The sequence below is a fragment of the Eulemur rufifrons genome, chromosome 12 (assembly GCF_041146395.1).
Source record: "Eulemur rufifrons isolate Redbay chromosome 12, OSU_ERuf_1, whole genome shotgun sequence".
Classification (NCBI taxonomy): domain Eukaryota; kingdom Metazoa; phylum Chordata; class Mammalia; order Primates; family Lemuridae; genus Eulemur; species Eulemur rufifrons.
This window is the reverse complement of record NC_090994.1, coordinates 15,475,311-15,489,326: the sequence shown is the minus strand read 5'-3', so window position 1 is coordinate 15,489,326 and position 14,016 is coordinate 15,475,311.

The window sequence follows — 14,016 nt, the reverse complement described above, 5'->3', positions numbered from 1 at the left end:
ACAACAGCCATTCTCCCTAAGGAAGATTTCCAGAGCTGTTTTATTTCAAAGTTCAGAAAAAGGGATGCAGGGAGAGAGGCAAGTGATAAACTGCCACCAGATGTCCCGTGTCACTAAGCCCTCTGCCACCGGTAGTGGCTCTCCAGTAGAAAGACAGAGTGTATTAAAGTTTAGCAGCTAGTGTGTGGATGCAAAAAGTGCGCTCCGGGCGTAACTTTCTCAAGATTTTTAAACACAGCCCACAATTTGCAGTAACACTGGTTTTTATGAATGTCTCTTTGAGATTCAATGCGGTTTTCATAATCATTACCTAATTGTAAGTTATGAGACAGACATCTCAGGGAGGTCTGGAGTAAAAAACAAAATAAAAAAAGAAAAACACTTCCCTAGAGCAATATCCCTGCAATAGCAAATATCCACCTTTGAATAATAATAATTCAGTTGAACATTGACTGCTCATCTTCCGCAAGGCAGTGCCAGGTGCTGTTTCAGCCCAGGCCCTATAAAGGACATTCACCTCTCTGGTAGGCGTGGAGAGGTGCTGGAAGGTACTAGAAGTCAGGAAGTCTGGGTTCTATTCTGGTCCTAATCTGACACTGACCCTTGTAGGCAGCCCCTCCCGCCCCCGTCCGCTGCCAACGGCTCTACCGAAGGGGCCCCGAGTCTGTTTCGCAGGAATAAGGTAACTAGGGGCTCTCACAGTGCCCTGAATACTTCCAAGAGTCAGGCAACATGTTCATTTTTAAACAGATTCTAAATATAAACTCTTCGAAGAAGCACGATGTCCGCTATTTGTGTCCTTTCTGAGAATCACAGGAGTGAAGAGCATGCCAGGCTCTCGCTTGGACTTCATCACATCAGCCGAGTCCAGGCTGGAAGGGAAGCCAGGGAGCTCTCTTTCTAGAGGTAAAGACGTGGAAGGCAGGAGTGAGTTTCCTCAAGTCCCAGAGCCCATCCATGACCCATTCAGGGGGACAAAGCAGGTGTTTCTTTGGTTTGGTTTTTTTTTTTTTGCAAGAACTATTCCCCTGAACCAGAGTCAATTTCACAGAACTGAGAGACCAGAATGGTGACTCTGGACAGTGGTACATCATGCTGGAGGGATGCAATTCCCCGGGAGAGGGGAACACAGTTGTCTTTATACAGCAAAAGGAACGTTACCCGCCAGAGTCCTCAGCACGCACAAGGACCACAGAGCACGTGGAAGTGTGAAAGTTAGAATGGAATGATGTTGAATGATGCAGGTCTCTGAGGGCCTGGTTGGACCTCAGGATGGGATGGTAGAAGGAAACCACCGAAGGGGCCCCTGGCGGGGGAAGCATCCCAGGAGAGAGGCAGGATCCTTGGCCTCAGCATTCCCTGTCCCCAGAATAGAAACCCTATTGTAGTACAGAAAGGCTTTAACTAACCCTCATCCTCTTCCTTCCTGTCACTGTCCCTTGGGGAAAGAGAGAGGAATCTCAACATATGCCTTGTGCTGTCCCCATGGGGCTCTCTGAGTAAGTGACACACTTGAGTTGTTGCTCATTCCACAAACACCACTGTGCCACCCCAGCCTTGGGCCGGGCGTTGGGCCTTGGATTTGGCAAAGGTAGGATGAGGATACACAACTGTCAACTTTCTCTGGGGCCAAAGACATCAATAACGATCCAAGATCCCAGCCCTGCACCCAAAGCTACAAGATCAGGTGGCAACCTTTTTCTGTATAGCCCCAGAGAGTAAATATTTTAGGTTTTGCTGGCCACATATGGTCTCTGTCATGTATTCTTCTTTGTTTTCATTTTAAAATCCTTTAGAAATGTAAAAACCACTCTTAGCTCGTGGGCTAAGGAACAGGACAGGGGCTGAATCTGTCCCGCAGGCTGAGTTTGCCAACCCCAGTGAAGGGTCCCAGGGAAGAGACGGGAGAGCCAATTTGCTGGGGTCTGGGGTCAGCAGGTTGTTTTCAGTTGCCTTCTTTCTTTCTTTCTTTCTTTTTTTTTTTTTTAAGATGACCGTAAAATTTATGGTCCAAACTGGGACACCTTTGAGAACACATAGGGATGCTATCAATTATCCTGGAGCACTCGGTGTATACGAGGAACACCTCGGGCAAACCCGACTGTGTGAATCCTGCCTGTGCTCACCCGTCCTGATCCTTTGGGATTTTCTTAGACCTTTGGAGAGCTCAGAAAGCCCGGACTGGTCTTATGTGGCCATCAGTTCTGGCTGGACAGTGCCTTTTTGGGGGGGGCTGGGGTTCTAACAGTGTGGTGATTCAGTCTGCGGTTTAGATGTGTTTTTGTTGGTTGGGTTTTCTTTCCTAATTGTAGTGTGTGTGGCCAAAAGCCATTTGGAAATTTCATTCTACTCTTAACAGCAGCTTGTTTAGGAAGAAAGGGGTTATATCAACGGCCAGGGCTTATTTCTCACTACAGTTTGTCCCCTCACCTCACCCCCTTACCCCAAAACAGGGCACAGCAGAGCTCCCAAGGGAGCTGCTTATTGTGGACAGAGGCGCTGAGGCCAAACCCAACAAGACGCCAAGCCCAAGTCCCCAGAAAGTACCATCCAAGTGCCCCTGGGAATTCTGCCAACTACAGGATCTCAGCTCATCTTTCTCCAGCCCAGCAAGTTCTAGAGGCCTTAAGCACCACGGGAGGCGGAGGAGGTGGAAATCTATCCCCAAAGCGCAGTCTCTGTGCCCGGGTCCCGGACAGCTCCCTCCCTTCCTGGTGGCACCATGTGGCGCGGACACCCATGCTCTTCCTGCTAAGTTCTCTATCTACCATTCCACAGAGCTGAAGGCAAGTCCTAGTGCCTGATGTCAGCACTGAGGGGACTGGAAAGGTTTTATGAAGCTTCGATATATAAAAGGGGAGCTCTTCACCACCAAAGAACAGCGAGTTTTCCACCACTCACCCCTCTTTGAGAGAAAACATGGAAACACCACACATCACAACCCGAACTGCTGGAGTTGACGGGAAAGAGAAATTGGTCACTTCTCTCGGGCTCACTTCCAGAGCCACCTAGCGGATTGCCTTTCAGTGAACATCTTGGTCCTACTGGAACGTGGAATCAGCCGGGTGAAATTTTACTGATTTTATGATTCTCATGCCATTTTATTAGAAATTATTTTATTGTTAATTATTCACCATGAGTCAATTATTTATTGAACCAAATACTGAAATAGCCCCCAAATATTTTCATAAATTCTTTTCAAACACTGCTTTGCACATTTGCTCATGTGATACACATTTGTCCATCTGAATTCTTCAGGGGCATTTCTCACCAATTGATCAATCACCTCACCACCTTGGGCCCTCATACCTTATATTACTTATACACTATATTATGTGTGCGCGGGCGCACACACACACACACACACACACTCTGAGGCTTTGAAAAGAAAAATCAAAGAAAAAGTATTTTCTCTAAAAAAAATCCCTCTCACACTGGTTCATTTTTCTGCATTGAAGTGGCTTGATGTTGCCCTAAAGCTTCTGTAAGCAGGACATACTCTGTCCTTACCGGGAAAAGAGCAACACTCTACTGGTAGTGGCAGGAGTCGGAGAGAAAGAGTGGCACGAGACACCTCTCGCGCCTCATCTCTGCCTCTCCGCTGTCCTCCCAGACAGGGCATCCGGAGGCATGGGTCTCCCCCTGCAACCTCAGCCTTGCAGCAGCAGACTCACACAGGAGCCGTTGGTGGTTTGTCAACCTTGAGAAAAGCAATGGAATCTGTTCTTAAACCAAATCTTACGTGAACCCAACGTGCAAAATAGACAGAAAAAAAGCTGCCCAAGGTGGAAGTTGCAGGAAGTAGGGAACCCTGCCCACTCCCCCTCTGCAGACTCCCGAGGCACTTCCTAAGGGCCCAAAGGCCCCAGAAATATGAGTGTGAACGTTTTCCTTACAACACGGGAGTTACACCACCCCTGCTTCCTGTGCTAATGAATGTAGTTGCAGGATAAGACAAAAGCAAGCCACACAAAACCTTATGGGAGGGAAACACAACTATTTAACCCAATATTATGAAAAAGGACTCTGATTATGTTTTTGTTATGTTATCAAAGATCATCTCCCTTCACAAAATATTGGCTTGTTCACATGGAACCACATTTGTGTTGTCTATTGTCATATGTATGTGACTTACATTTACCTTCATAAATTAAACTGCTTGACAGGGCGACTTCTATCCCACACTAATAATAACACAAAACAAAATTATTTAGTGTTTCTATGGGCAAGGTTATGATTGTGGCCAAGTACTGTCTGGGAATATAGAAAGAAAAAGACATATCACTGTCACCAAGCTGTTTAGAATCCTCCTGTAGTTATTTTAGTCTTTTCCCAAATTATACATTTTTTACTGCATTTACTCTGTTTGGGCTTATATCAGACTAAGCCCAAACAGAAAGCCCTCGTGTTTCTTTTTTTAAAATCCTGTTATTTTGAGATAATCATAGATTCACATGCAGTTGTAAGAAATAATACAGAGAGATTCCACATACTGTAGACTGAGTTTTCCCCTAGGGCAACATCTGGCAAAACTAGAATGTCACAACCAGGATATTGACATGAGTCACATCAGGTTATAGGACATTCCCACCATAGGATCTCTCGTGTCCTTTATAGCCACACCACCTCTCTCCTCCCACTCCCACCATGGTCCTTGACCCCTGGCAACCAAGTCTGGTCTCCATTTCTATAATTTTGTCATTCCAAGAATGTCATATAAATGGACTCATAGTATGTAACCTTTGGGGACCGGCTTTATCCACTCGGCAGCATACTTTCCTGGAGATTCGTCCAAGTTGTTCCATGTATCAGTGGTTTGTTCCTTTTCATTGCTGAGGACTATTCCACGGTGTAGATGTTCCACAGTTTGATTAACAATTAGTATACTGAAGAGCACTTGAGTTGTTTCTAGTTTGGGGCTATTATGAATAAAGCTATTATGAACATTCATGTACAGGTTTTTATGCAGATCTAAGCTTTCACTTCTCTGGGATAAACACCAAAGAATGAAATTGCTGGGTCATATTGCAGTTCCACATGTAGTTTTAGAAGAAACTACCAAACCGTTTTCCAGAGTGGCTGTACCATTTTACAATGCACAAGTAGCATATCCAGTTTCTCTGCATCCCCATCAGCTTTTGGTGTTGTCATTATTTATTTATTTAGAGATGGGATCTCACTATGTTGCCCAGGCTGGACTCCTAGGCTCAAGCAATCCTCCTGCTTCAGCCTCCTGAGTAGCTGGGACTACCGGCACATGCACTGCACTCAACTATTGTCACTATTTTTTATTTTAGCAATTCTGAAATGTGTGTAGTGACATCTCATTGTGATTTTAATTTGCATTACTCTGATGGTTAATTATGTTGAACATTTTTATGGGCTTATAGATATTCTATTACCTCTTTTTATATAAACTCTAGAATACTCTTGTCTCTGTCCACAAAACTCTTGCTGGTATTTTGATCAAAATTGCATTAAATTGATTTTAGAAGAAGTGACATTTTTCTGCATTGAGTCTTTCAATCCATAAACATAGTATGTCTCTCTATCTAGATCTTCTTTGATTTCTTTCATCAACATTTTGTTATTTTCAGCATACAGATTCTGCACATAAGTATTTTATTTTATTTGGAATGACTTTAAATTGCATTGTGTTCTTAAGTTTGGTTTTCAGATGTTCATTGTTAGTACATAGAAATGCAACTGATTTTTGTATATTGATCTTATACCCTGCAAACTCGTTGAACTCACTTATTAGCTCCGGAGTTTTTTGCAGATTACATGGGATTGTCTATGTAGACAATCATGCCATGTGAAAACAGGAGCAGTTTAATTTATTCCTTTCCAATCTGTTTGCGCGTAATTCTTTTTCTTGCATTCTTGCAGTAGCTAGAATGTCTAGTACCATGTTGAATAAGAGTGGTAAGAGTAGACATCCTTGTCTTGTTCCTGATCTTAGGGGAAAATAGTCTTTCACCATTAAGCATAATATTCTTTGTAGGCTTTTTATAGCTGCTTTTTATCAAGTTGAGGAAGATTGCCTTTATTCCTAGTTTGCTGAGAATTTTTATCATGAGTGGGTGTTGGATTTTGCCAAATGCTTTTTCTTTATCAATTGATATAATCATGTGATTTTTCTTCTTTACTTTGGATTATCTTAACTGATTTTTTAATGTTGACTTAGCATTGCATACCTGAAATAAATCCTACTTGGTCATGGTGTATAATTCTTTTCATACATTGCTATATTTGATTTGCTAATATTTTGCTGAGGATTTTTGCATCTACATTTAGAAGGCTTATTGATTGGTCTGGTTTTGGCATCAGGGTAATACTAGCCTCATAAAATGAAATGATAAATGTTCCCTCTCTTTTTCCAGAAAGAAACTGTGTAAAATTATTGTTAATTCTTCTTTAGATGTTTGGTGGAATTCACCATTGAAACCCTCTGGGCCTAGAAATTTTCTTTTTTGGGAGCTTTTAAATTATAAATTAATATCTTTAGTGGTTATAGGACCTAATAATTAATATTTTAATAATTATTTTTGCATACTCCCTCACACATCTGGGCACTCAATAAATATTGAATAAATTAGTTTTCTCAGTGGATTGTCCAAAGACTTTCTAAATTAAATAGGACATCTCAATAACCAATCACATAGAATCACTTATATAATAAAATGCTTTACTCTACTGTGCAAAGTTCTTATTTTCATGGTTTCTAATGGCTTTCATATTTTAGGCAAGTCAGAACTTGCCTGAACACAAGTTTCATTAAATAAACCTTTAGTATGTGTGATCTACTCTGGTATTTTCTATTTTATTCCATATTATTTTTTTTTTTTTTTAAAAATACTGGTTGTAACTCATTAGATTGATTTCGGGACCCATTAATGGGTTACAACCTGCAATTTGAAAAACATTGATTTAAATATTCTCTCCTGTCCCCTCTGCTTCTGACAGTCTGTCATTCTACAGTTCATGACTCCTGCTTTTTTTCTTGACTCCAACACAAAGCCAATTAGACACCTATAGCACTGTCATTTTATAACTCATTTCCAAAGTGGACTTAAGACAGTTTACAAAAAATGCAGAGGCATTTTTTTAAGGTGAAAGGGAAAAATGAGAAATCATGGAGAAAATACTTTTTTACTTTTCAGGAAGGGAAACAATGGTGGAAAGAAAAGTAAAGTATCAGGACACACAGATACCAAGTCATTTAGTCTACATTACTATTCGCCATACTTTGTTGAAAGGGGATCAGGATTTCACAGATTAAAAGAGGCTGCTGGGAGTGGAGGAAGTGCCCAGCCACTGCAGCCCTCCTTCCTTGGGGGAAAAGAAAGAGGTCTTGGGTGAACGTGGGCTAGATCACTGCTGTGGTCTAGAAGCGAAGCTAAGGGAAACAGACCATCTCCTCCACCCCCCGAGCCTTGGTCTGGCTTATCCTCCCAGCTAGGAAGGCAGCAGCTCTAAGTGCCATCTGCTGCTATTCCTGCAACTACAGAAACAAACAAACAAACAAACAACAACAACAACAAAAAGGATGAAAACCACTGAGAAAAAGTGATTTGAATTTTAGTGTCCAGAGAACTGTCTTTCTGGTGTTATCATAGGCCACACTTTCACTCTGTCTTCCCTGTCACTTTGTCATCCTTGTGCTATCATTCAGGATATGACCATGATTCAGAGTGTTTCATAAGGCCCCGCAGAACCACAGATGTTAAGACATCATGCGGTCCAACCTACCAATTTTACAGATGCAGATGGTGAGGCCGAGAGAGGTTAAGAGACTTGCCGAACATTGAACAGAGAGTTCACGGCAGACACCAGCCTACATCTAGGGCCCTGACTGTCCTCCCGAGCCTAGATATCCTGCTCCTCAGCTCTTTGCTTAAAGTAGCACAATTCAGCAGGAGGGTCATTTGATCTTGATCACCAAGATCAGGGTCTTTCTCGCATCAGCTTCTGCCGGCCCATAAATCAGAGGCAGGGAGGGAGGGGAGACAGGAGGGAAGGAGAAAAGGTAAAACAGAAAAGGGCTTTACTCCTTCTCCCTTGCTTAACCAGTCCAAAGGTTACAGATCTCAGTCTTGTCTAAAATGGGAATAAGTGAGATGACTGGAGCACTGTAGAAACACAGACATGAGCCCTCACCCAGTGTGATGGTTAACAGTCTGGCTGGGAAAAATCAAACTCTGAGTCATCAGCTATTGACTGCCTACTAATCACAAGATATTGGGAGTAATTACATAAGCCTCCCAACCAACCCCTTGCCATCAAGGTCAAGGAGCTTACAGTCTGGAAGTGCTAGCAAATACTTGTTGACCCAGTGATAGGAAATGTGAGCTCACAATTAAGTAAACAGTCATCCCTCACTATAGAAACATATTTATTTTGCTGATGCTAATTTCAACAGAGGTCCAAACACAGGATCACTTGATCTTTTGTGTTTTATCCCAGTGCCTTGCTGCACGCTAGCACTGAGAGCAGGGCCATGGGTTTCGCAAGGGCGCTGCTCTTTCACTCGGGACGGTACACAATGGTTGGGCACCTAGAAGATGTGAAAGCAGCCCCTACAACCACTTCTATTCCTGGTAGTTACGGTTGTTTTACTCTGATCTGGTGGAGACTGAAGAACACGCTGCCTCTCAAACATGACGGCGGTAATGACATTGCAGCATTATAAACTGTACCCCTGTTGGTGATCACCCATTTGTATCTCTTAGAGGGTGCTCCATTGGCATTCGAATGGGACAAGCCATTGTCATGTAAAGCTGTCCTGTGCACCATAGAACATTCACACCCCTGGCTCTCGTTCACTAAATGTCAGTGGGCACCAGGCATTGTGACAACATGGGACACCCTCACGTTTCCAAATGCCCCCTTAAAGTTGAGTACCACTGAGAAATCAATTGTCTGTTTTTCATGTCTCTTCTTTCATGAGGCATGATGCATGTCTAGACCAGTTGAAGAGGACTCTGCTGATTTAGCAACGTGAAAGCCAGAGCTGTTAGCCCTCTTCCTATTGCTAGAGCCAAGGCTGAAATGCACTGCGGAACGCACAAGCACCACTCCTTCCACCCTCCTGGCTGCGATTACAGTCCTGAAAGCAGACCTGGAGATACTTAAGCCCCTTTCATTTCAACGTTCATACCATCCTGGTAGATGAGCTGTCTGTCATGGTTTAAATCCTAAGGTGCAACACAGGAGTCCCCATCGCAGGTAATCCCAATTGAGCCTTTGCTTACTTTTTTTTCTAATTAAGAAAATAAAATTTGGCTTCTTTCCTCTCCTTCCTAATTCAGCCCCACAGTGATTGGTCAGGCACAAGCAGAGCAGTGACCGTGGCCTGTGCAACGATGATATTGGAGCAAGGTGGCAGAGGCAGCTGGTAATAGCTGGCATTGGTCAGAGCAGGGCGAGAGGCAGCCCGTGTAGTTGAGAGAATGGCTGCCTACAAGGGATTGAGCAAATAAACATACCTAGAGAAATAGAGACAGGAGTATAGCTGTAAAAGTGTATGTATGTACATATCCACGTATGTGTTCATGTGTTGTATGGATGGATAAAAATACATATATTTCCGAGCTCTGTCCACTGAGAGAGCCTGGGAGAAGCAACACTCCAGTGACAAAGGGCACAATGCGCGCCAGATCTTAGCTTCTAAATATCCCTCTCCAGGAAAAAGGATCAAGGCTCCTTAAAGATCTGGCTGACTGATTCAGACCTGCACCAAGAAAAGTACCAGATAGCCTGGAGGAGCTCATTGTGACAGAAGTGCTCCAAGAACAACAGGCACGTGTCAAGATGATGCAGAAGCCAGCTCCTTGGGAAACCAACCATCAAAATCTGAGCATCAAAATAATTAATGATAGTGAAGGTTTATAACCTATTGAAGAGTAGAGTAATAGAATGGGTTATACCTCATTTGTTTATAAACAAATTAGTTATAAATGGGAGATGTGAAAGTTCCTCGTTACGATAAGATGCCAACTAACAAACGTAGAGAGAATAATACAATTAGAAAATTGCCATTTGGCGAACACCACAGTAATAAATAATTCCAGCAAGAAATGTCAATGAGTGCCGAAACAAGCAGGTGAAAGTGGAATGAGTAATGGGATATTTACATAATTCTTATTTGTTACAAAAGAAAAAAGTAACTTTACAGTGGAGAAATGGGGCAGACACTGTCCTAATCCAGTGATCAAAGTTACCACCACCCATGGGACGCACTGACCTCAGGGGCCACTCGATAGGATGCAGGGTGGAGACCACAGCGTCACTTCTGTGACATTCTGGCCCAAAAGGCATGACCTGGTTCTGGTCACAAGGAAGCATAAGACAGCCCAAATTAAGGGTCATTCTTAAAAATGTGATCTTCAGAAAGGTCAAGGGCATGAAACCCAGAGAAAGTTCCAGATGGAGAGAGACTAGATCACGTGATCATGAATTGGACCCGTCAGTAGCAAGCACATCATGGGTGGTATTGAAAGGAGTGTGGATGGAAGTCACACGGGAGTTCTTTGTTTTACTCTTGCAGCTTCTCTGTAGATTTGAAATTGTTTCAAAATAAATTTGTTTTTTTAAAAACATTCAGACAAGGCCAGGTACAGTGGCTCACACCTGTAATCCCAGCACTTTGGGAGGCTGAGGCGGGAGGATCGCTTGAGGTCAAGAGTTTGTGAGCAGCCTGAGCAAGAGTGAGACCCCCCCATCTCTACAAAAAATAGAAAAATTAACCAGGTGTGGCAGTATGTGCCTGTAGTCCCAGCTACTAGGGAGGCTGAGACAGGAGTATGGCTTGAGCCCAGGAGCTTAAAGCTGCAGTGAGCTGTGATCTTGCCACTGCACTCCAGCCCAGATGATAGAGTGAGAAACTGTCTGAAAAAAAAAGAAAAGAAAAGAAAAAGTTTAGACAGATAAAGAGGACGTCAGTGAAAGTCAGGTGTATGTCAGCACTGCTCAAAGTGCAGTCTGGAGGCAGACGTTGGTGCAAACGGTTACTCTTCCACATCAAGAGGAGAAGCTGGCACCCTAATGTGTGTCAACTGCCTCACCGAGCACACTGTGGTTGGGCGGGCTGGGATTGTAGAGCCTGACTCTCTCCAGGAAGGAAGCAGCATGTCGATTTATGTTCTGGTCCAAGCTCCTCAAGTCATCAGAGAGCACACTTTGAGTAGCACTGGTGTCAATGACAATGAAACATGAGCTGAAACTTATAAAGGAGGATGATAAAGTGGAGAGTTCTCTCCTGTGAGAGTCACAGTTAAAAACAGTCATAACTGTGTGCCTCCCACGTACCCAGCTTGGAACATACTCATGGAGGCATTTTGGATGAATGAGATGGACTCGGCAACCACGTGACCCAGCCTGGGCCACAAGTCAGCCAGTGACCTGATGGGCCTTTTTCTTCAAGACAATTTCCATCTCCTAGCATCTCTGCAGTCCTCAAAGGAACAGGGTGCCCACCACACTCCCTTAGTACATCACTGATTCTTCATCTGGTCAGACTCTTGCAATATAGGAGAAAAGGTAATCATTTAAGACTTATTAACATTTAAATGAGTTAGTGAACGGGAAAAGTTTCATGCAACTTTAAGAAAAACCACTCGGGCCTAAAAGAGATGTTTCTTGCAGATGTTATGTTTAGTGCTTGTGTCTAGCAAACTGGGAAACGAACATCTGCACTTGATTTTCTTTTCCTTTTCTTTTTTTTTTTTTTTTTTTTAGGGACAAAGTCTCGCTGTGTTGCCCAGGCTGGAGTGCAGTGTGGTGGCTATTCACAGGCACGATCATAGCTCACTGCAGCTTCCAACTCCTGGGCTCAAGTGATCCTCCTGACTCAGCCTCCTGAGTAGCTGGGATTACAGGTGTGTGACACTGTTCCCAGCTTGTACTTGATTTTAAAAGTTCTTGGTCATTTCTTTCTTTCTTTCTTTTTTTTTTTTTAATATTTTCTTTAATTTTAGAATATTACAGGGGTACAAATATTTTGGTTACAACAATAGCTTTTCCACCATTTGAGGCAAAGTTATAAGTGTTGCCATTCCCCAGATAGTGTGTATTATACCCATTAGGTGTGAATTTACCCATCCCCTCCTCCCCCCTCCCACCTGCTTGATTTCCGATGAATATTATTTCCATATGTGCACATAAGTGTTGATCGATTAGCTCCACTTTAATGGTGAGTACATGTGGTGTTTGCTTTTCCATTCTCGTGATACTTCACTTAGAAAAATGGTCTCCAGTTCCATCCAGGTTATACAAGAGGTATTAGTTCGCCAATTCTCCTCTTTGAAAAGAATCTTTGTTGGCATGTTCTTCTCATGTGATTGGAGCCAGTTCTTCCTGCTCGTTTTACATTTTACCTTTTTGATAGATTCTACTTGCTCATTCCAAACTAATATGAGCCTTTTTTTTTTTAATTCCTGTGTTTATGCATCAACCCACACTGCTCTGCTCCTGTTGCCAAGAACGTGTGTTGCCAGAGTAAATAAGATCACCAGCTTTGCGCAGTGCAGTTCAGACTGGCTGGAAGGTCAAGATCCAGTGGCAGACGGGTGGCACTCCAGGCTGGGTTACGTGGCCTTTGGACTGCCCCACTCCACCAGTGGGAGGGACAATCAAAGGAATCAGCCTGTCTTCGGTGCCAGCCAGCGCTGTCAGCGACTGCTGCACACCCAGGAAGACACAAACACCCCTACTGGACCCACGTGAATCCATTGTCCTTGCTGCACCAGTTCTTTTGTAGCACCTACAGGTGCTGCCAAACACAGGGACGTCTGCCCAGGGTGGGTTGTTCCAGCTGGCATTGTCTGTCCTGGTTATTCCAGAACCTGTCTCATCAGCACTGCTAAGTCTGAAAGCGTGAACACCCCACATCTGCACAGAGCCCTGGCGGGGACAGAGAGGTTTTCGGAGATCACCAGGAACCCTGAAAAACATGATCTTGCTGCAAATGTTGCGGCTGCGGGGACATTCAGAGCCCTCGGGACGGAGCTACAGCTGAGGTACCTCTTCGTTTCCAAACTTAAGAAACAGGATGCTTCTTGCTGTAGGTCTCCATCACCTGGCCTCTGCCTATTCCCCAGCACGCCCACCACCCGCTGACTCACACCCTGTGCTTCTGCCAGTGCCAAGTTGCAGGCCTCACGTACCCGCTATTTCCTACCGCCAGGCTTTGCTCGTAAAATTCCTTCAGCCCTGTTGACCAAAGGCAGTGTCTGGCACGGAGCAGACGCCCAGGCGTGGTTGTGAACTAAATTGATAAGACCTCAGTTCCTTCTCTTTTATATTGACCACACAGCCTTCTACGGCTTGCTCTGTGCCCGTTCTGTAAGGCTTCTCCTTGGCCCACTCTTCAGACGAGAGACCTGACATGTCTCAGCAATCGGCTAAGCCTGTCCCAGAGACATAGACGCTGATCAGAATTTTAACCTGGAGAAAATGGCCCTTTGCATTAGACTAACCAACACCACCAGTATAGCCTGTACAAATATCTCAGATAATGGAAGGAATTGCCTTATCCAAACTAAAAAAATACCCAGGGAACTATATCTCTTCCCGCTAACAAAGCACCTGTCATCATGGCTCTTAGTTGCTATGGTAATTTTCTCTGTTGACTTGACTCGCACCAATGAGGATACTAAGGCCCTGTCACTTGTCATCATTAAAGCAATCTTATAATTCATTATCCAAACTAGGGTACTTGCGAAGGTCAAAAGCATTGATATTAATAAGTACACCAATACAACAGGTATAAGTAGGACCATTCTCGGCAAATTGGGATATATGGTCACATTTCCCATCGGGCTTTATACACTCTCACACAAATAGACCTGTAACAAGTGTTTGCTGGGTAAATGTATCTTAGTTTTTTTCTCCAGACTTGTAATTTAAGGTCCTTAAGAACAGAGGTGATGTCTAATGCTGCTTCTAGAATACCCATAATGGTGGATATATAATAACTGCTCAAAAATATCTGCTGACTGACTTATGATGAGCGGT